The following is a 23,065-nucleotide window of genomic DNA, read 5'->3' as shown; positions in this document are numbered from 1 at the left end:
CGGGATTAGAACCCGGGCCACCTGGTTTCGCGGCCAGATGCGCTGACCGTTACTCCACAGGTGTGGACTATATGGTAGATGAACTCTGTCCACAGCAAACAGGTGAAGTAGAAGCCATACGCCTGTCTCGTAGAACCGTGGTGAGGAGATTGCAGTATGTGCGTATGAGTTATGTAAATAAGCCTAATGATTTGTGTGTTTGCATAGAGCGAAATTTATTTCATTAAATTAGTAAGAGTGTTATAAATTATGTAATGTACAATGGATTGATGTAATATCCTTATAAACTATTATGTACTGACAGACTGAATGACTAGAACAGCCGTGGCTCTTGTTATATTAATGCAGGGAAGGTAGCTGTAATGCGAGTCCGCCACTGCGTGAGCGTTCTGCTCTGGCTTGGAATTGAAGTGCCTTGCAGAGCGAGAGCAGCTCGGGCCGACTAAATGGAGCCGCTCTCATGCCCGGCCCTGCATTAATAAAGAATTGCAAAAAATAACCTGAAGTTCGAAATTTATTATCCTTTTAATTAATCTGAATTTTGTGATTTGTTTTATTTCCTAATCACATTGATTTAATTACTTCTTAACTTTTGGCTTAATTACATACCGGCACCATTTTATAATTATGCTGATACAGGATAATAAATAACCAAGTTACAAACTTCTAAGAATTAATAGAGTATAATCAACGGGAAATTCGAAAAATAATATGCCGGGTCTTCATTTTCTTTTTACTAACATTTCTATACCTTTGGATTAACGGTTGAGAACCACAAACACTATGTTACCCCCTTCCACGACCAGAGTTTCATACAAACAAATCACTTTACAAGGTATAGGAGGTCAGAAAAGTATACATCCATTTACATAAACTAGGAACTATTACGATTTTCAGTTTGACAATTTTCGTTAGGTTTTCATTTACTCAAAATACAGTTCAGTATTAACAATAAGTGTTCTTACTCACTAGCTAAACTGTCCAGGCGGACGTATTCATTGTGCAATGTATACTATAATGTCTACAGCATATTAGCATACAATATGGAGAGTGCATTTAAATTGAAAAATAATCAAAATCTGGATATTTAAATAAATTGTTGAAAATGATGCCGTTCATTTCTACACGGGCTTCAGTTCTTTTGTATGCATATTATCGAAAAAGATTTTAAGCATAGGCTATCTTCTGAAATTGAATGTATTGTTTCTGGAATTTAATTCTTTAATTCTTCTATTGTTGTAGGATGTTTAACAAACACAGCTGTTTTACAGTAACCCCAAAAGAAATAATGCAAAGCATCAGTCGACATAGGGGTCATAATCCTGTGCCTCTTGAAATAATAATTCTGTACCTACTCTATAACAGATTACTTCACTTTCGTATTGCAATCACTTCACTTCTGTCCGATTCGCACAGATAAATTTACTCAGATTGCTGTCTACTGTCCATCCTGTATGTCGCAGGGTCGTAGAAGGGGGAAATCACGTGACAGTTACTTAACGAGGTCCTTTTATTTAAATTTAAACAATTTTATAATATTACGTAGACGTACAATTTCTGACAGCAAATGTTTTCAGAAAAGAGCTAAGACAGCCCAGCCACTAGCCTTTACAGAGGGACCAGCAGAAACGGGTGGAGGAAACCGGGAAGCGACGTTACCAAACGGACACAGTACCTGTGCGAAAATATGATTCAATAATGAATTCACTTTATTCACTGGAAAATACGACCATATTTCTGGAACGTACTATACTCACTCAATACTTATACTGTGACCGTAAAACGACTTTGACTACATTTGCGGCCTTGGCTGCAAGTTCATTAGTAGAAGGGATGGGAGTGAAGTACATTTAAAAACTCAGGTACAATAAAAATTGAAGTAGAAATAAAATGATGTCCCTGTATAATGTGACATTCAGCGTCAGAGCTATCTTATGAAATTAAAACATAAGCGAATTCTGCAAATTAAATCTCAAAAGGCCAATATAATTTATCTTATAAATTGAGTTACATTATGTGTAGATTTTCGTATTACATTCTGTTTTGTGTATTGCACCTCTGAACGGAAAGTACAACTATTTAACCTAAATATACTAATTCTTCTTCTTCTTTCCCTTAGTTTAACCTCTCCCTTTTAGGTTCTAATTACACGACCCACGCCACCCGGGCCTAAATATACTAATAATTATTTGAAATATCTATATATATTGCAGCATGATATAGAAAGTATGTGTCTACAAATTCTTAAGGACTCTATATTATACTAAATACTCAATTGTATTCTACATATAAATGTGACTGTATCAAAATGTTACAGCAATTTTTATAGTTAGTAATACTAGTTTCCAAATAGTACAGTTTTCATGTTAATTAAATTAAATTCTAGTATGTTTTTAATCTGTATCTGAATGATCACCCGGTCTGTCAGGCAGAGAAATTATTATCTGTAGGCTTTCGTAACGTGTCTCATATCCACCTCCATTTAAGCCTTCTAATTTTGACTTCAATTAGATCCTCTTCTTCTAATCTCCACAGATTTTCATTAACGTATTCCTGGCCATTAAAGTTTATTCTCAGCAATCACCTGTTTATAAAGTTAGGCGATTTTTACTTGAATATATTGTTGGATAGCCGAGTTTCTGAACCATGTAAAAGCATGTCTTTGACAATGCTTTTAAAGTTCAATGTTCATGAGAGGTTTGCTATTTTACCTTCACATTGTAGACGATACCTCTGACATGACTGTGAAACGGTTCGATAAAAGGGGAAATAATTGTTTACTGATAATGGTTATCACTGAACAAAACCTGCTATAACAGCAAATACTAATCCTATTGATAAGACATAATGGAGAAGTGGGTGCGAGTTCTGACGTCATGATCAGCTTATAGTCTATCTTGTATTTAGGGTTTGGTATTAGCTACGGAAAGTTTTCCATTTGAGTCTAAATGGCATTGTTTCTTTCAGAATTGTTTCATATCTTTGCAAAAAAATTATACTGAAAGATATATAGGATGTTAAGAAAAAGTATCCAATATTTTAGGAGGTGATAGTATGCATCACAATAAGAAAATAATGTCTAATAAACATGGGTCCTACAACACATACTTTCTGAGATCTGAACACTTGGTCATAGGAGTTGCTCAATGTGACGTTCATTGATGGCAAATGCATTTCTCTGCCCTACAATACAGTAGACTACCAGATAATCATACCGTAGTTGACACCCCTGGCATGGAATAATGATACGTCGCAAGGAACACTGAAAACAAAAGTCTGGTTACGGATATGAGCAGGGTTCAGCACAGATGGTGTTGTGAATTTTCGTAATCAGCATGTGTTGGCTGATGAAAATCCCCATGCAGTTGAAGAAACAAGGCATCAGCACCGATTCTCAATCAACTTATGGCCAGGCGTTCTTGGTGATAGATTAATAGGACCATACGTGCTACCACAGAGATTAACTGGGGATCATTATCAGGACTTTTTTATTAACGTATTAAAACAAATTTCAAAGAGTCCGTAATTTCTCACGCCGAGGGGCAGATGAATGCATTGCCGTGAATGGACATCACATTGAGCACCTCCTATGAACAAGTGTTCAGATCTCAGAAAGAATGTGTTGTAGGACCCATGTATATTAGACATTATTTTCTTGTTTTGATGCATACTAGCACCTCCTAAAATATTGGATACTTTTTAACACCCTGTGTATATTATTATTATTGTTATTATTATTATTATTATTATTATTATTATTATTATTATTATTATTATTGGTGAATCTTTCTTCTATCCCAGCCACTAATAAATAAATAAAAACTACCTTGGAAATGCCTTGTATTTATAGTACTGATTAGTTAAAATTGATGTGATCACTGGGAGAGCTGTTAAGTCCACCCAACCCGCCCTAAATGCGCACCTTATATACGAAAATCGTCGTGTGTGAACGAAGAATACCGCCATATTTCTTTAATGTAACTGTGGGTTTCAGTGTTGCCAACATAGTAATAATACTACACATCTTATCAAACCAAACCTAACCTTTCTCATAATACTACACATCTAATCAAACCTAACCTAACCTGTCACATAATACACACCTAATCAAACCTAACCTAACCTGTCACATAATATTACACACCTGTAGTAACATGCCTCACATTTAGTATCATTTCGTTTTCATGTCAATCGTGTCGGTTTCCATCTAGTGGATCGTACTGATACTACGTGCTAATTCGAAGAAGCAATGGCGACTTTCATAATAATTACATTTTTCACGTTTCGTGATATACTAAATGTGTTAATGTAGTAATAATTCTATATATGGTACAGTAAGATTTGAAATGTGTTGTGGTTGTGATAAAAGTATTAAAAATTGGTTTATGCTCGACCATGCCGAAATGTACTAATTATACACCTGGTAGCAGTCCTTTAATTCATGTCATTAAAGTACACCTACTCATTAAAGTACAGGTGTTTTCAGCCAATGACAACTCAGCTTACAGATGTTCAGCCAATGACAAGTCAGCTTTGTACCGTTATAAAACCGCAAGTATCGATTATTCTCGGATATGCAGTCGAAAGAGAATTAGCGAAAAGTCACGGAGGCTGGAAATCCAATACTGTCGCAGAAGGTTATGTTCTGTTACTATAATAATTAGCGTTAATTTTAAATAATATTCAAATAAGTTCAATTTGTCATCTCGTTTTTCAATGTCGAATTCAATAATCAAGGTTATACCAAGTTTAACGGGATTACACCAAGGTCAATGACATTATTGTTCCTCGGAAAAAATCAATACTTTCGCGTCTTCGCACATCTCACAATTCACGACCTAGAACAAGGTTACTTCCGATCTTGTCAGATACAAATAAAATGTATACATCTGAATAATTTCAAGTTAGAAATATGGTCGAGCATAAAAAGTCGTATGAAACTCGCCTATAATGATAATTATGAAGCTCGTAAGAAAATTATGAAACTCGCTTGCGCTCGTTTCATAAACATCCATACTCGCCTCTTAATTACTATCATTATAAGCTCGTTGCATAATGTACTATTATAGCACCACATTGGCAGTGATAAAAGTGTGCAATATTCGTGGCTGGTGGAGGCTCTAGATTGACATTATTATTATTATTATTATTATTATTATTATTATTATTATTATTACTATTATTATTATTATTATTATTATTATTATTATTATTATTATTATTATTTGAAATACCAGTAGGCTACAATTAGAGATATATTTGGAATAAATCATATACTTTTCACTCTAAATAATGGTTGTAATAACTTTTCTTAAAATGAAAAATTAAGTTCACGTTTATTTTCATCAGTGCATAACAAGATTAAGTTAAAAGAAAAAAGTTTCTTTATGAGAGTTACTCGTTACATTTTACGGAAATACATGTACGAAATAACCAACATCCTGTATATTTCCTAAAATTGTATGAGGGTTTGTAGTACATCTTTAACATGGTTTGAGAACAATTATATTGGACTGTGCTCTGTGCATTGTCAAAATGAGTTACATGAGCCCGGCAAGAGGATATAAAAGGGATGCTCTCTAAATGAAGTTTGACGTAATTACTAGACCAATTGCTGGCGTCACGGCACACCGGCCACGGCCTGCATGATTCCTAACGGCCAAAAGCGATTATCTCCAATGAAGCCGCAGAGCAATCGTCAGACATTAAAATTGTGTTAGTCATTGTCCAACCTCAGCTGTGTATTATTTTGGAAGCAAATTTAATTCTTTCTATCCACTCTTTTTATAATTGGCTTTGCATTTCTGCTATAAAACAACACAAGAATAGCACGTCACGGCGCCTTTTGAGGGGTAAGGGGCGTTAGTTTTCTCCGGACTGTTTATGTAGTTTAATTTTAATGTTTAAAATTAACATCTCTGCAATATACAATTTGCAGTGCAGTTATTATCTTATTATTGAAGTAATTCCCGCTTAAAAAAATCCGTAGTTACACTCAGTAATTGCATGAGAGATCAGCAGAAAGCCTAGTTATATGAATATTTCAAATTCATTTACACATGGTCGAAGTTGGATAGACAGAATAAGAAACGAAGTTGTGTTGGAAAGAGTAGGTGAAAGAATGATGCTGAAACTTATCAGGAAGAGAAAAGGAATTGGCTGGGTCACTGGCTGAGAAGAAACTGCCTACTGTGAGTACATTGGAAGAAATGGTGAACGGGAGAAGAGTTCGGGGCAGAAGAAGATATCAGATTATAGACGATATTAAGATATATGGATCATATGCGGAAATTAAGAGGAAGGCAGAAAATAGGAAAAATTGGAGAAAGTTGGGTTTGCAGTGAAAGACTTGCCCTTGGGTAGAACATTATGAATGGTCGAAGTTTCACTCGTACAAAAATATTAGGCCCACTTGTTAAAAGACTTTCGATAAAAACTATGCGCCTGATCCCTTCGTCAATTATATTTGAAGAGTACAGGGAAAAAACGAGCAGTCACAATTCTCTTAAGAGTGATGTCATCTTCTAATTCAGTATATTACTGCAAAATTTATTGCTGTTCCTAATGAAAAAGTAGGAAAGGATGACTGTATCCATGATGATAATTCTCCTTCACCAGTTTTTATAAGAAAAATATTGAAGTTTGCAATAATATACTGAATTAGATGATATCATCCTTACGAAAATTGTCACTTTGTTTTTCCCCCTGTACTTTACATTTATTTATTTATTTATTTATTTATTTATTTATTTATTTATTTATTTATTTATTCATTAATTTGTTCATTTCCTTGTTTGTTTGTTTATTTACCTATTTATTTATTCATCCATTTGTTCATTTCCTTGTTTGTTTGTTTATTTGTTTATTTATCTATTTATTTATTTATTCATTCATTCATTTACTCATTTCATTGTTTATTTATTTATTTATTTATTCATTTGTTCATTTCCTTGTTTATTCATTTATTTATTTGTTTACTTAGTTATTTAATTATTTATTTATTCATATTTTGTTTATTTCCTTCTTTGTTTATTTATTTATTTATTCATTTCCTTCTTTGTTTATTTAATTATTTATCTATTTACTTATTCATTCAAACATTCATTCGTTTATTTGTCTGTTTCTTTGCTCGCTTGCTGGTTTATTTATTTATTTACGTGTTTCTTTCTTTATTTATTTATTTTACATATATTTTATTTATTTACTTATTTATTTATTTATTCATTCATTCATTCAAATATTCATTCATTTGTTTGTTTGTTTACTCGCCTGCTCGTTTATTTATTTATTTATTTATGTGTTTCTTTGTTTATTTATTTACTGGTTTCTTTGTTTGTTTATATATAATACATATATTTAGATTTATTTACTTATTTATTTATGTATTCATTCATTCAAATATTCATTCATTTGTTTATTTCTGTGTTTGTTTGCTCGCTTGCTCGTTTATTTATTTATTTACGTGTTTCTTTGTTTATTTACTTGTTTCGTTTGTTTATATATTATATATATTTATATTTATTTATTCATTCATTCATTCAAATGTTCATTCATTTGTTTGTTTGTTTGTTCGCTTGCTCGTTTTTTTATTCATTTACGTGATTATTTATTTATGTGCTTGTTTATTTATTTATTTATTTATTTATTTATTTATTTATTTATTTTTTATCTTTTATTTGGTATCCATTTCTTTATTTATTTAATTTTAATTCAAATTTTGAAACAACATACAGGAACTCAAAGTTATTCTTCTTCTTCCAGACGTAACAATTGTAATAGATATCATTTTGCGGGAGCTATTTTCCTTACTAGTTCACTTCTAAAATATAACCTCAATTCATTACTTTTCCATTCACATCTAAGAGAGAAAGAAGAGTTTTTAGAAAAGCCCGCTACTTAACTAACTAAATTAATTAAAATAAACAGGCTCTCAGCAATTCGCTCACCTTCAATTTTAACTGTAATGAAAACAAAGAAATATTTCTCAGACTCGAGCAATTCTGTATGAGAAAGTTTCCTAACTACACAATTGCAGTTTAAGTCTCCATTGTCTAAAGCGATCGCTAGATTTTTCATGACTCTATTTTGTCTCTTTTTGCGTTCTGTTAAAGACTCTTGTCTACTCCAGTAAGTCTAGGGTCAATTAATCAGCTGTGTTTCTCGAAAATGGGGTCACATTTCACTGGGAGACTAATTAAGATATTGTAGCTCTCTACCCAGCACAGAAGCAGTCCCCCAATCTGAGAAATGAACAGCCACATATACGTCATATAGCAAATGTCTTTAATTTGTCTAAGCGAAACAGAGAGAACGTGGTGAATTTCTAAATGCTACGTGTTTATTTTGAAGAAAATATACTTTTTATACCTCAAATGTGAACTGCTTATTACACCATCTCTCTCTTTTCTTTTTATCTGCATACTTATAATAAATACCATATAATATTTTATTATTTATTTATTTATTTATTTATTTATTTATTTATTTATTTATTTATTTATTTATTTATTTATTTATGTATTTATTTATTTATTTATTTATTTATCCACTTGTCTCCTGTCGTACTTGCAACATTCTTCCCCCTCATGTGGTAGCTATTAGATTACGTCCATTTTCGGCTTCTCCCCTTCAAAATTCTCTAATTTTCCTTCAAACGGAACGGCGAAAAGGAGTGAGAGAAGTGTCCGACAAGCTTGGCGCTCATATAGGCTCTAGACACTTCCTCTCAGCCCCAGATTCCCTTGCAAGATCGTGCAATCGCATACCTTTTAGTTGTTTAACCTCCAATTTCCCATTTAAGTATTGTTCTCATGTGGTATTCTTCGTTAAATACGCGACGACAAGAAATCTTAACACAGGCAATGTCGGGAGAACGAGGAGGCCATGCTATTGTATCGCCGCACAGTGTGCAATTTGCACGATCTAGCGGGACAAAAAATCAATTTTCGAATTTCTCATTTTCGCACAAATGAGTATTAACTTGTGATTTTGACTGTACAGAGAATATTAGAGTGTATCCCTTTTACAACTGTCAGCTATTTGTTACTTGTAGGTTAGTACAGCTACGATACTCCGCTGCGAGTTCAGCCATCCTACAGAGAGAACGTTTAAGTTATTGTGTAGTGTATTTGATTCACTGTGATGGAATCTGTTAATCGAAATAGATTCTATACCGAAAGTCACGGTGGGGTTTCAGAGGATTATATTTTTTGAATGAATATATATATAGAAATGTAATATTGATGCTACATGAAAATAAAATTCTCAAAGTCTTTTGTCTGTTTTTTGAGGCACTAAATGAAACAAAAGACGGTAAGAATTGAACAAATGCAGTAATTTAATTGTTACAGTTATACAAGATGGACGTTCAAAGAAACGTACAATGTGTTTTGTGACTGGAAAAATTTGAATCTGTGACTCAACCATCAGCAGAGCGAGTTACAGCTGAACATGCTGAATACTACACACCAGTCAGCGGGGGCAATGTGATAAATGATAACCAGAGCTAGGAAGTTGGTACCAAAACTGTTCAGTTGTGTGAGCTTGAACTATATCTAAAAGTATTAAAGCAATTCCCAATGTCAGTGAACCAGAACGACAAACACGTACAACTGGATGGTAAATAAACATGTGCTCCAATCGTTCACGGCCTTAGAAAAGGAAAATAAGTGAATAATAATATTAAAAAAACAATAATTTGATATTATAAACTTCGTAACTCCCAATCTAAAATAATTTACTAATACATATAAAAATAACATATAAAGTAGATAGATAGATAGATAGATAGATAGATAGATAGATAGATAGATAGATAGATAGATAGATAGATAGATAGATAGATAGATAGATAGATAGATAGATAGATAGATAGATAGATAGATAGATAGATAGATAGATAGATAGATAGATAGATAGATAGATAGATAGATAGATAGATAGATAGATAGATAGATAGATAGATAGATAGATAGATAGATAGATAGATAGATAGATAGATAGATAGATAGATAGATAGATAGATAGATAGATAGATAGATAGATAGATAGATAGATAGATAGATAGATAGATAGATAGATAGATAGATAGATAGATAGATAGATAGATAGATAGATAGATAGATAGATAGATAGATAGATAGATAGATAGATAGATAGATAGATAGATAGATAGATAGATAGATAGATAGATAGATAGATAGATAGATAGATAGATAGATAGATAGATAGATAGATAGATAGATAGATAGATAGATAGATAGATAGATAGATAGATAGATAGATAGATAGATAGATAGATAGATAGATAGATAGATAGATAGATAGATAGATAGATAGATAGATAGATAGATAGATAGATAGATAGATAGATAGATAGATAGATAGATAGATAGATAGATAGATAGATAGATAGATAGATAGATAGATAGATAGATAGATAGATAGATAGATAGATAGATAGATAGATAGATAGATAGATAGATAGATAGATAGATAGATAGATAGATAGATAGATAGATAGATAGATAGATAGATAGATAGATAGATAGATAGATAGATAGATAGATAGATAGATAGATAGATAGATAGATAGATAGATAGATAGATAGATAGATAGATAGATAGATAGATAGATAGATAGATAGATAGATAGATAGATAGATAGATAGATAGATAGATAGATAGATAGATAGATAGATAGATAGATAGATAGCTAGATAGATAGCTAGATAGATAGCTAGATAGATAGCTAGATAGATAGCTAGATAGATAGCTAGATAGATAGCTAGATAGATAGCTAGATAGATAGCTAGATAGATAGCTAGATAGATAGCTAGATAGATAGCTAGATAGATAGCTAGATAGCTAGATAGATAGATAGATAGATAGATAGATAGATAGATAGATAGATAGATAGATAGATAGATAGATAGATAGATAGATAGATAGATAGATAGATAGATAGATAGATAGATAGATAGATAGATAGATAGATAGATAGATAGATAGATAGATAGATAGATAGATAGATAGATAGATAGATAGATAGATAGATAGATAGATAGATAGATAGATAGATAGATAGATAGATAGATAGATAGATAGATAGATAGATAGATAGATAGATAGATAGATAGATAGATAGATAGATAGATAGATAGATAGATAGATAGATAGATAGATAGATAGATAGATAGATAGATAGATAGATAGATAGATAGATAGATAGATAGATAGATAGATAGATAGATAGATAGATAGATAGATAGATAGATAGATAGATAGATAGATAGATAGATAGATAGATAGATAGATAGATAGATAGATAGATAGATAGATAGATAGATAGCTAGATAGATAGCTAGATAGATAGATAGATAGATAGATAGATAGCTAGATAGATAGATAGATAGATAGATAGATAGATAGATAGATAGATAGATAGATAGATAGATAGATAGATAGATAGATAGATAGATAGCTAGATAGATAGATAGATGAATTTATTGAGTAATATTACTTACTTACAAATGGCTTTTAACGAACCCGAAGGTTCATTGCCGCCCTCACATAAGCTCGCCAGCGGTCCCTATCCTGTGCAAGATTAATCCAGTCTCTATCATCATATCCCACCTCTCTCAAATCCATTTTAATATTATCCTCCCACCTACGTCTCGGCCTCCCTAAAGGTCTTTTTCCCTCCGGTCTCCCAACTAACACTCTATATGCATTTCTGGATTCGCCCATACGTGCTACATGCCCTGCCCATCTCAAACGTCTGGATTTAATGTTCCTAATTATGTCAGGTGAACAATACAATGAGTGCAGTTCTGTGTTGTGTAACTTTCTCCATTCTCCTGTAACTTCATCCCGCTTAGCCCCAAATATTTTCCTAAGCACCTTATTCTCAAACACTCTTAACCTATGTTCTTCTCTCAGATTGAGAGTCCAAGTTTCACAGCCATACAGAAGAACCGGTAATATAACTGTTTTATAAATTCTAACTTTCAGATTTTTGGACAGCAGACTGGATGATAAGAGCTTCTCAACCGAATAATAACACGCATTTCCCATATTTATTCTGCGTTTAATTTCCTCCCGAGTGTCATTTATATTTGTTACTGTTGCTCCAAGGTATTTGAATTTTTCCACCTCTTCGAAGGATAAATCTCCAATTTTTATATTTCCATTTCGTACAATATTCTGGTCACGAGACATAATCATATACTTTGTCTTTTCGGAATTTACTTCCAAACCGATCGCTTTACATGCTTCAAGTAAAATTTCCGTGTTTTCCCTAATCGTTTGTGTATTTTCTCCTAACATATTCACGTCATCCGCGTAGACAAGAAGCTGATGTAACCCGTTCAATTCCAAACCCTGTCTGTTATCCTGAACTTTCCTAATGGCATATTCTAGAGCGAAGTTAAAAAGTAAAGGTGATAGTGCATCTCCCTGCTTTAGCCCACAGTGAATTGGAAAAGCATCAGATAGAAACTGACCTATACGGACTCTGCTGTATGTTTTACTGAGACACATTTTAATTAATCGAACTAGTTTCTTGGGAATACCAAATTCAATAAGAATATCATATAATACTTCCCTCTTAACCGAGTCATATGCCTTTTTGAAATCTATGAATAACTGATGCACTGTACCCTTATACTCCCATTTTTTCTCCATTATCTGTCGAATACAAAAAATCTGATCAGTAGTCGATCTATTACGCCGAAAACCGCACTGATGATCCATGATCCCCAATAATTTCATCTACGTACGGAGTTAATCTTCTCAAAAGAATATTGGACAAAATTTTGTACGACGTCAACAAAAGTGATATTCCTCGAAAGTTACCACAGTTGGTTTTGTCCCCCTTTTTAAAAATAGGTACAATTATGGACTCCTTCCATTGTTCTGGTACAATTTCCTTTTCCCAAATAGCAAGTACAAGTTTATAAATTTCGCTATATAATGCACTTCCACCCTATTATCATAATTATCATAATTATCTCTTAAATCCAATGCACGGATCTTCTGACCGTACGTGCTTTGTACCTAACACAAGTCCTAATTTGTAAGTTTCACTCCCTTCACCTATAGTTAGATCCAACCACTCTCCAAGAGAACACACAGATTAAAATACAAACGACATATACAAAACACATTAGGCCTAAATTATATAATAAATATATCCTAACCTAAACAGGCATAAAAGTGTATAACTGAGTATCCCTTCGTCACTTCGCATCACAAACTTCAACAGCTAGAGTTCTAATCTGTCTCGCCTTCAAGAGGAACAGTCCAGTCTTTTGGTCACATTCTCTTTTCCCCATGAGGTCAAGACATGCAAGCGAACTCCTATTCTGACTTAGCATCGAGGGTGGTAGATATTTTTTCCGAATATGTTCCAATTCGACACACTATAATAAAATAAACAGTATGTGTCGAGGAGTCCTTTTCTCCGCACAGTTGCCAAACGTGCTCTCCTTCTTCGTTCACAATTTTATTACCCTTCCATGCCCTCAATCGTAGCCACGCTAAACCTGCTCTGCTGTCTTTAACATATAAAGTATACAATTATGATTCTAGCCTTATTTATAACAAATAACAATTAACATTTTCATTTTATCAAAAGAAATACTCTTTTTATGTTCAGAAGAAAATAGAAACAATATTTGTATTCTGAAAATATTTATTCTACGTCACAAGACGTTACTGGAGCAAATCTGAAATATGATACGTTTACAGTATTTCTTACTATCAAGTGAACAACTACTTTGTGAATCTAATAGTGTATCTCGTATGTCACATATAATATGTATGTATATATCCAATGCCTACTCACTTCGCTTTACGTGATTCGGGTTCCGCATATTGCGGATAGATGGCAGGACTGTGACCTATTTTTCTAATTACACACCATTTCGACGGGCCACACTGTACATGTTGTGTATCTGTGGAGAGTTATGTCGTGTACGAGGGTGAGTGTATGTGTAAGTGTTCGTGTAAGTGTAGTGTCAGGAATGAGTGATGATGATGATGAGGAAGGGAGAAGGGGAAACCCGATGCCGGTACGTAGCCTACTTCTGTCGAATAGCACCAAGGGGGCCGCCAGGCTTAACGTCTCCGGTGACACATAATATTAAACGCATAATAAATTGTTTTCAAGAAAATTTTTCATTTCTACTGTAACGACAGCTAGGAAGTTCGTATCGTAATTTCGATGTCGAACTTGGACTGTAACGCAACCGAATTTATAGCAGCACTAGACGCCAACATTTAACGGGAAAAAATAAACGTGGTACACAATCCTGTTTGCACAATTATTTAATAACAGATGATTTTACTTTCTTGGAATCATGCATAATACTAATAATACGTAAATAATGCAATAATAACAGAACAGGGTCCACATCTGTGGAGTAACGGCTAGCGCGTCTGGCCGCGAAACCAGGTGGCCGGGTTCCATTCTCGGTCGGGGCAAGTTATCTGGTTGAGGTTTTTTCCGGGTTTTTCCCTCAACCCAATATGAGAAAATGCTGGGTAATTTTAGGTGCTGGACCCGGGACTCATTTCACCGGCATTATCACCTTCATCTCATTCAGACGCTAAATAACCTAAGATGTTGATAAAGCGTCGTAAAATAACCTACTAAAATAAAAAAAAATAAAAACAGAACAGGTCACTTTGTTCAGAAGCTGAAATATTTATATAAATTAACAATATTCTTCAAACTATTAGTCGACCTGGTTGGCAAGTTGGTTTAGCGCTGGCCTTCTATGCCCAAGGTTGCGGGTTCGATCCCGGGCCAGGTCGATGGCATTTAAGTGTGCTTAAATGTGACAGCCTCATGTCAGTAGATTTACTGGCATGTAAAAGAACTCCTGCGGGACAAAATTCCGGCACATCCGGCGACGCTGATATAACCACTGCAGTTGCGAGCGTCGTTAAATAAAACATAACATTTTTTTTTTCAAACTATTCACGACTGTACACAGCTCCACACTATGCGTTTTTTATGTGAACATAGGCTACTATGTATCATCTGTAGTGAGCGGGAGCAGAGCGAGACGCGGATGACATCTATACTCCTCGCTGTAATCACCTGAAATCTACTGTTTTGGTACGAATTTCCTACCTATGGTATAACCATCCTTCCTATTGACAAGGAGACAGTTGTCCGACCTTGGAACTGTCTTCGCTACGTGTCTCGTTTGGGTGTAATCGTCTCACTTTTCAGGATGAAATGATGTCGAGAACCTGAGTGGGAGAGAAAGATCACTTTCAAGACTTGGACATGATTGTTCCTAAAGGAATTACATAAAGACGTAATGTATATACCTTCATCTGACGTCTTGTACTGAGATACAAAGAAAATAAACCAAGCGGTATAACTTTCACATATTATATGTGTACTTGAAAGCGAAATTTTCCAGCGTTTCTCGTTACGCCTTATTGACCATAGATAATGGGGTCAAGACAATATATTATAGTTTATTTTTCTTCAGACCATGGCGTAGCTAAAGGCTGGTTCACAATAAGCCGGGAACGGAAACGACAACGAGAACAAAAACGGAAATAATGTTAAAATAAATTTATTTAAATGGGAGCATTCACAATTAACTATTGTGAATGCTCACATTTAAATATATTTATTTTAACATTATTTCTGTTCTCGTTCTCGTTGGCGTTTCCGTTCCCGGTTTATTGTGAACCAGCCTTAAGGCGTAGCAAGGTTGTCTGCTGATCCGGAGCTGCGTTCGGGAGTGGGTTCAATTCCCGCTTAGGTTGATCACCTGGTTGGGTTTTTCCGAGGTTTTCGCCAACTATAAGGCGAATGTCACGTAATCCTATTGAGAATCCTCGGCTTCATCTCAACAAATATTCTCACTATTACTAATATAACACCATCGAATCTAATAGTTGATAGAGTGTCGTTAAATAACTCAATTGATAATGTTGTTACGTGCAAAAGTTATTTTCTTCTCCCATACGGCAAATCATTACCAAATAGATTTAATTTGTTCTTAAAAATAATGTACACAATATGTCAACGCTATAGAAGAGTAATGCCTTTTTTTAAGAACTTCGAAATAGCACGCATTTTCTGTCGCGAGGAGGACTGCGACCTAGAAGAAGACCTATTGCGCTTACCCTTGAGCAAGGAGCTTTCCCAACCTACAACGACTGACTACACTAAGGTTCGCTGCTTATCCAGGTTTCGAGCAGGCAACCCCACTCTTCCCCAGACCAGCCCCCTCCATGCGTCGCACAGTGTGCAATAACGCAAATCTAGCTGGACAAATTTAATAACTTCCAATGGATTGTTATGAAACTTTGTACAGACCTTATAAATAGCACATATCTTTTGTGTACAAACTCCGACTACATTTTTGTAAGAGGAACTACCCCTTTTTTAGGAGTTGTTTTAAACTAAAATAATAACTTCTCTCCTAACAGATTTTTATGAAACACTGTACGGTAGTTACAGATAGAATATATTTTTTGTATACAAACTATATTTACGGTTCCATAAGAAGAACTACCCCTTTACAGGGAGTGCATTTACGCAAAATTAACTTCTCTTCCTACATAACAGATTTTTATGAAACTTTGTACAGGAGTTACAGATAGCATACATTTTTATGTACAAATTCTGATTATATCTGTATGCTACCTGTAGCCCTAATTGTTGTACAAAGTTTCATACAAATATATTATACAGGAGAGAAGTTATTAATTTTGTCTAAATGCACCACTATAAAGAGGCAGTTCCTCTTATGAAACATAATTAGACTTTGTAGGCAAAAAATAAAATATTTCACCTGTAACTTCTGTATAAAGTTTCATAAAAATCTTTTAGATAGGAGAGAAGTTATTAATTTTGTTTAAATGCAACCGCTAAAAAGGAGTATTTTTTTTCTTCTGCAATCGTAATCAGAGTTTGTACACAAAACATGTGTGCCACCTGTAAGGCACGTACAAAGTTTCATAAAAATTCGTTGGAATGCAGAGAAGTTATTAATTTTGTCCAGCTAGTGATTTGCGTTCTGATTCACTGTGCGCTTGTTAAGGTTAGAAAAAAATGTGTTCGATGTATTTTTAACCTGATGTTCGATGTGATGCGAATAATTTTTCAGGCCTGAAACACTCAAAAGTGACAAAAAACTTTCTTATTCCATGATTCTTCTCTGCTGTTAAGCCAAATATGGAACAGTTAACCGTATGTCCCACCACTGAAAAAAAATAAATTACTGACAAATGCGCAAGAACGCGGAAACTTTAAAAAAGGGATTCAACACTCTAAATCATGGATAATCAGAAGACTGCACCATCGGGCTAGCTTCTCTTACCCGCGGACAATACACTGCCCTAGCGTGCAATCGTCGCTGCTGGCGGGAATGCTGTCTCTCTGTCCCTTGTGCACGACGGAGCAGAGTTCCTTACCTTCCATGCACTCTATCCATTTCAGCGAGTGCTGACGACCGCTGCTCTAAATGATGCTGTATTAAATGGTAAAAGAATTGTTTTAACCGGACGTGACCGACTATACTAAAAAACACATTATATTTGAAGAATTTTAAAATAATATTTTTTTTTCAATTGTAATGTTCAAACCCTTCTGTAAGAAGAATAATACTTTACAAACTTGTAATTGAAGTTACATGAGTAAAAGCGTACCTATCTGAAGAGATTCCATATCTCACAACACAATAAATCACTAACAACTGGCTCTTTCACCCACATAATAAGCCTCTCTGTCTACGGCTGAACAGGAGCGAGAAGTGTTAGGAAGAAGTCATTGTTCAAACCCTTCTAAATACAGCTTGCCGCTGATACAACAGTAAAAGCTATTTCTCACAGCATTCTCCAAATGTTAAAAAAAAAAAAACATGAATTCATATTCACCTATGCCTAACAAAACAAGTCAAAATTTGATTTTTATCCACATAGATTGGAAAAATTGCACACTGTGCGTCGCCAGTAGAGTTGAATAACCATCGAGAAAGCAAGACTAAAGCGCCTGCAAAGCCGAAAACCCGCAAAACAGTACGCCCTACGTCGTTGACTGCTTGTAATCTAACGTTCAAGACTTTTTTTTTTTTTTTTTTAATTCTGTAAATTTACTTTCTGCAGGAAAAGTATATCGATATCGTTACTATGCACAAAATCTCTCAATAAAAGTTGTTTGTGTTGGCTTATGATGCAGATTATATTTACCGTGGCATATGTGCGAGTGATATTCATAAAAAGACAGCTCAGAATCAATAATAACCAAAGCCAAGGAAGATTATGTGCAGAAAGCATGATGTGAGCTGGAATTGAAGGTGAGGGTTTCATACTGACTATCAATCCTTTTCGTTATTATTATTTTTGGTTATCTCTTTGGTTCGCCCGTAGATGGCATAGCCTATGGATGGGGTCTGGGCAGTTCTGATTTCTCTTTTGCGGTCTTGTGTTCCGGGGAAGTCTTGGCCGATTCGGTGCTCTCCAAGCGGGGGTCCCGTGGTGGTATGTGGTGTTCTGCAGCTTGCATATATTGTTGTTTGTCTTCCTCACCTTCGTCTTGATCTGGCTGATATGTGCTTGATGTTCCTTGTTCCGATTCGACTCGACACACATCATCCAGAGCGGGCTGATTGGTCGATACTAAATCTGCCTTGAAATGCTTTGTTGCGTTAGTGTCGGTGTTGATACTTTCAGCTTTCTTCTTACGTCTCAGCATACTTTCAACATTTTCCATTTGTGTCGTTCACTACATCTTCAGTAGTCTCTCCGAGGTCCTCCTCCGCTACAAAACTATATTTTAGCTGTTTTGTTATATTCTGTAACTAAATGCTGTGAGTGTTTGTCATCTCTACCATTTGGACGTGCAGGCGTGGTGGGGACGTTGGAGCACGAGAGACAGAAGCCCCTAATTCAGGCCAATTTGATTCTGAGAGTTTGGTGCGCGCTTGCGTATCAATGTTTGCATCTTCAATGCCGTGTTGTAGATATCTCGTTCCGCACAATGCCGGAAGAGGGCGTGTTCGGTGATGAGTGAACAATATCGGCTTGTTTATGTTTAGGTAATAGCGGTAGAATTGACGACTGCAAAGGGCAATTGTCTTTTAGGTGTGTTGTTGCTTTACATCTAAAACAGGTCTGAACCTGTCCTGGATGTGAAAAAAATAACATCGTAGTTTGCAGTATTCAGAGACGTCGGAATGCTTTGTTTAAGTTCCATCCGAATAGCTTTAACGCCATTATTCGCTGGTAGTAATTATTGCGTACTCCACCGTTCGTTCCTGCTGTCAAGAACGGAACCATAATTACTAAGAACATTTCGAAGGACATGATGCGGCACTTCTGGTGGAAAATTGAAACAGCGAACTGTTATTGTTTGCTTATCTGCTGCACCGGATGTTATTTCACCGTATTCATACCGAAAGTCTGATGGGGTATCATACGTCCGTAGTAGTTTATCATTTAAGTCTAGAGTTGAGAGATGAACAAAATAACTGCCGCTCTCGCTCGCTGTGTTCGCTGCATTTTCTTTCGAGTCACGGCTCGTCATTCTCGCTGCGCTTCGAGTCTCGCTCATCATTTTCGAAATAGCATTTGGTCGGCGTGGAAAGATTTCGTATACATCATTGAAATAAATAACATAAATGTTTAAATGAGACAAAAAGACAAAACAGAACAGTATCTTGGTTATCAAAATGTTCTGGTTCTATTATATTATATTACCTATGGTTATATAAATAAAAAAAATTCTCAAATAAATTTACATTAAAAAACATAAAAATGGCATTAATATCTTTTTACTTGAGGTTGCACACTTGATCTTAAACATATGAAAAGAAAATTCCTAGCCTTACAATAAGGGCCTAGTAATTAAATAAATACTGGGGAACGGATTATTATACACTGAAAGGTAGAGATGTTTCAAATACGCTACTTGATTGTTTATACAAATATAACAGTTGTCAAAGTAGATAAAAGTTCAGTCAGGTATAAATAACTTCTGACTTCGGGGCTTCGGGAGATGATCAATATCAAGTCTCGGAAGACTCACAATCAGTCTTTACGTCAAGGACGCGACGTAATACAACATTGTCGTGCGGGTTTTCGGCTTTTCGGGAGCTCGTTTTTTCGATCATTGTTCATCTCTACTGGAGATATTACCTTCAGATATATGCAGTGTTCTCTGGAGTTGAGTTGGATCCTGTCGACGTGGTCGGGTTTCAGTTGCATCTTGTCCGATAACCAATGGTGTATTCCCATAGCAGATGGTCTGGTACCAGAGGTTTCGAAAGTTATCCTGATAGTGTTTACACGTTTATAGTTTGACATCGTTATTTACTGATATACTTTCGACTCAAAAAAAAAATTAATAATAATAATAATAATAATAATAATAATAATAATAATAATAAGGAAGAAAATAACGAAAAAACTACTAATCCACTTCAAAGCAATTAAGCACTATACTAAATTAAAGGGGATATTATACTACGTAAAACTCTATCTGTTCACACACGGTAACAGGCACTGAGCGCACACAACCGTACGGTTCGGATGATAGACCTTAACTGAGACATCGGGACGTCGGTAGTGGTCAACTCAACTCAAGCAGCCTTGAATCGACACAGTTGTTTATACCAGACTGAGCTTTTATATATTTTGGCAACTGTTATATATGTATAAACAGTCAATTAGCTTATTTGAAACATCATCTGTACCTTTCATTGTATAATAATCCGTGCCACAATTTTTATTTAATTACTAGGCACTTATTAAAAGGCTATGATTTATTTTCTTATGTTTGAGATCAAGTGTACAATCTCAAGTAAAAAAATTTTAACGCTTTATTCAACGTTATGTTTTATGTTTCTTAGAAATGTAAATTTATTTTAGAATTTTTTTCTATTTATATAATCATAGGTAATATATGAAAATAGAACCACAACATTTTGATATTTTCTATGATACTGTTTTGTTTTGTCTTTTTTGTTTCAATTAAACATCTCTAATGTTATTTATTTCAATGATGTATGTTATTCAAAGTTACAAAATCTTTCCGCGCCGACCAAATGCTATTTCGAGAAAGATGAGCAAGGCTCGAAGCGCACGAGAATGACGAGACGAGACGAGACGAGACGAGACTCGAAAGACAAATGCAATGAACACAGCTAGCGAGAGTGGCAGTTAGTTCATCTCTAGTCGTCAGCCAGAAATCGAGGAATGCTATAGAATGATAACGAAATGGAGATCGGACAGGATGATGTAGATGCATATGGCAACAGGACCGTAGCTAGAGGGGGAGAGGGGGGCTTTGCCCCCCAAAGCACCTTGGGCGCTTCTCTTGATATGTTGAAGAGTGTAATTAGGTTTATTTTTGTTGCCCAGCTGTTCTTAATCTATCAAGAATTTGCAAGATTATAGTTTTTCTCTTAATGCACATTTTTCATTCTAGGCATTTAGTATTCAGTGGGCAGTGACATTCTTACGGCTTCCTAAACTGTACTTTTTCACAATAGTTACATGATTCCATGAAAAACTGTGATGCAAGTCCTGCCTTCCCTAATCTCGCAGCTGCCCCACTTAAAAAAGTTCCTAGCTGCGAGTCTGTATGGTAAACGGGAGAACTTCGAGAAAATCCCAGTTGTGACTTTCGTTGCTACAGGTGTCACTAAGGATTTTTCAAACCAGGCAAACCAGGACTCAAACCCGATCCTCCTGCGTGACAGGCCGAAGATCTGGCCACTCAGCCGTCTCAGGGGTGTGTTAAATGTGGAAAGGATCGTAAAGAAAACTAGGTTTTTCATCTGCATTACATATTGATCCAAAACACGGACAGACCTATAAAGGCGCTTATCAGGCGAGACTTAGAATATTCCTAGTTCATCCCAAATAGGCTTTTCGTGCACCCGTAATGAAATGAGTTGTGTGCCGACTGTGCTGCCAGGCTAAGCAGGCTTCATCATCACGTTCCTCTCTAGCCATAAAATCAGTATACCATACCTCTGGTGATGGTCTGCCGTTCCTCACAGTTCTACATGAATCGTCATCTCCCTAAATGCAAGCAAGAACCTAGGAGGCCTCCGGTGCCTCTTATACAGTTCTGTAAGTCTTCTAGGTACTATGCATAGACATTTCGCTAGCCCGTGCTACGAGCGTGCTAAACTAGCCCCTGCTAACGAATGGTTACTTGTACAGGATTCATATCATATCATATCGGTAACACTGGTTTGTGAATACGAAGAACGTTAGCTCGCTGATCATCCACTGGTAGCCCGGGCTAAGAATGTCTATGAATACGGCCTCTAGAGACCAATTTCAGTATACAAATAGGCCTATTTGGACTATTGCAACAAAAAATAATCCTGACGGATGAAAGATTCGACATCACGCAAACACAAGGAGTTGCTATATTTTTTCGACACGGAGATGATAATGAAAGTGGAATTATGGAGAACTGGTGTAATGTGGAGGAAAAAAACGGAAGAATCCCAAGAAAAGCCCTCAGAACCTTGGTTTTGTCCATCACAAGTAGAACTTCGCCATCGCCGAGATTTTAATGCGGGTCCATGGCGGTCGGAAGCCAACGCTCTGCTGAGCTACCAAGGCCGTTTAAAATAAGGATATCTCTATGTTTACTGTGAATTTTATCAAGAACGTTATTCCAGAAGTGAAATAATTTAAAACTACTAACGAAACCCATGCTAATTAATATAAAAAATCTTAGCAAAAATACGAAGTCTACAGGAACTATGCTGCTTAGAAGATTATGATTAATGCCGCTAATAACTGATTTACAGTTCTTTTATTTTTAATTAGTATATTTTACGAATTTGCTCATTATAGGCTGAGGGAAAATCTCGGAAAAAAATCATCCCGTTAACTTGTTCTAACGAGGATTTGAACTCGGGCCCATTCGTTTCACAGTCAGGCATACTAATCGTCACTCCATAGTGTTGGATTTCACAATTGTCAAACATTGAAATATTTTCTAATTTAAATGTTACATATCAAATTGCAATATCCAAAGAATTAATTAATTTATATATATATATATATA

Source organism: Periplaneta americana, chromosome 3, assembly GCF_040183065.1.
Source record: "Periplaneta americana isolate PAMFEO1 chromosome 3, P.americana_PAMFEO1_priV1, whole genome shotgun sequence".
Taxonomy (NCBI): domain Eukaryota; kingdom Metazoa; phylum Arthropoda; class Insecta; order Blattodea; family Blattidae; genus Periplaneta; species Periplaneta americana.
The sequence above is the reverse complement of the archived record's forward strand: the minus strand, read 5'-3'. Positions refer to the sequence as shown.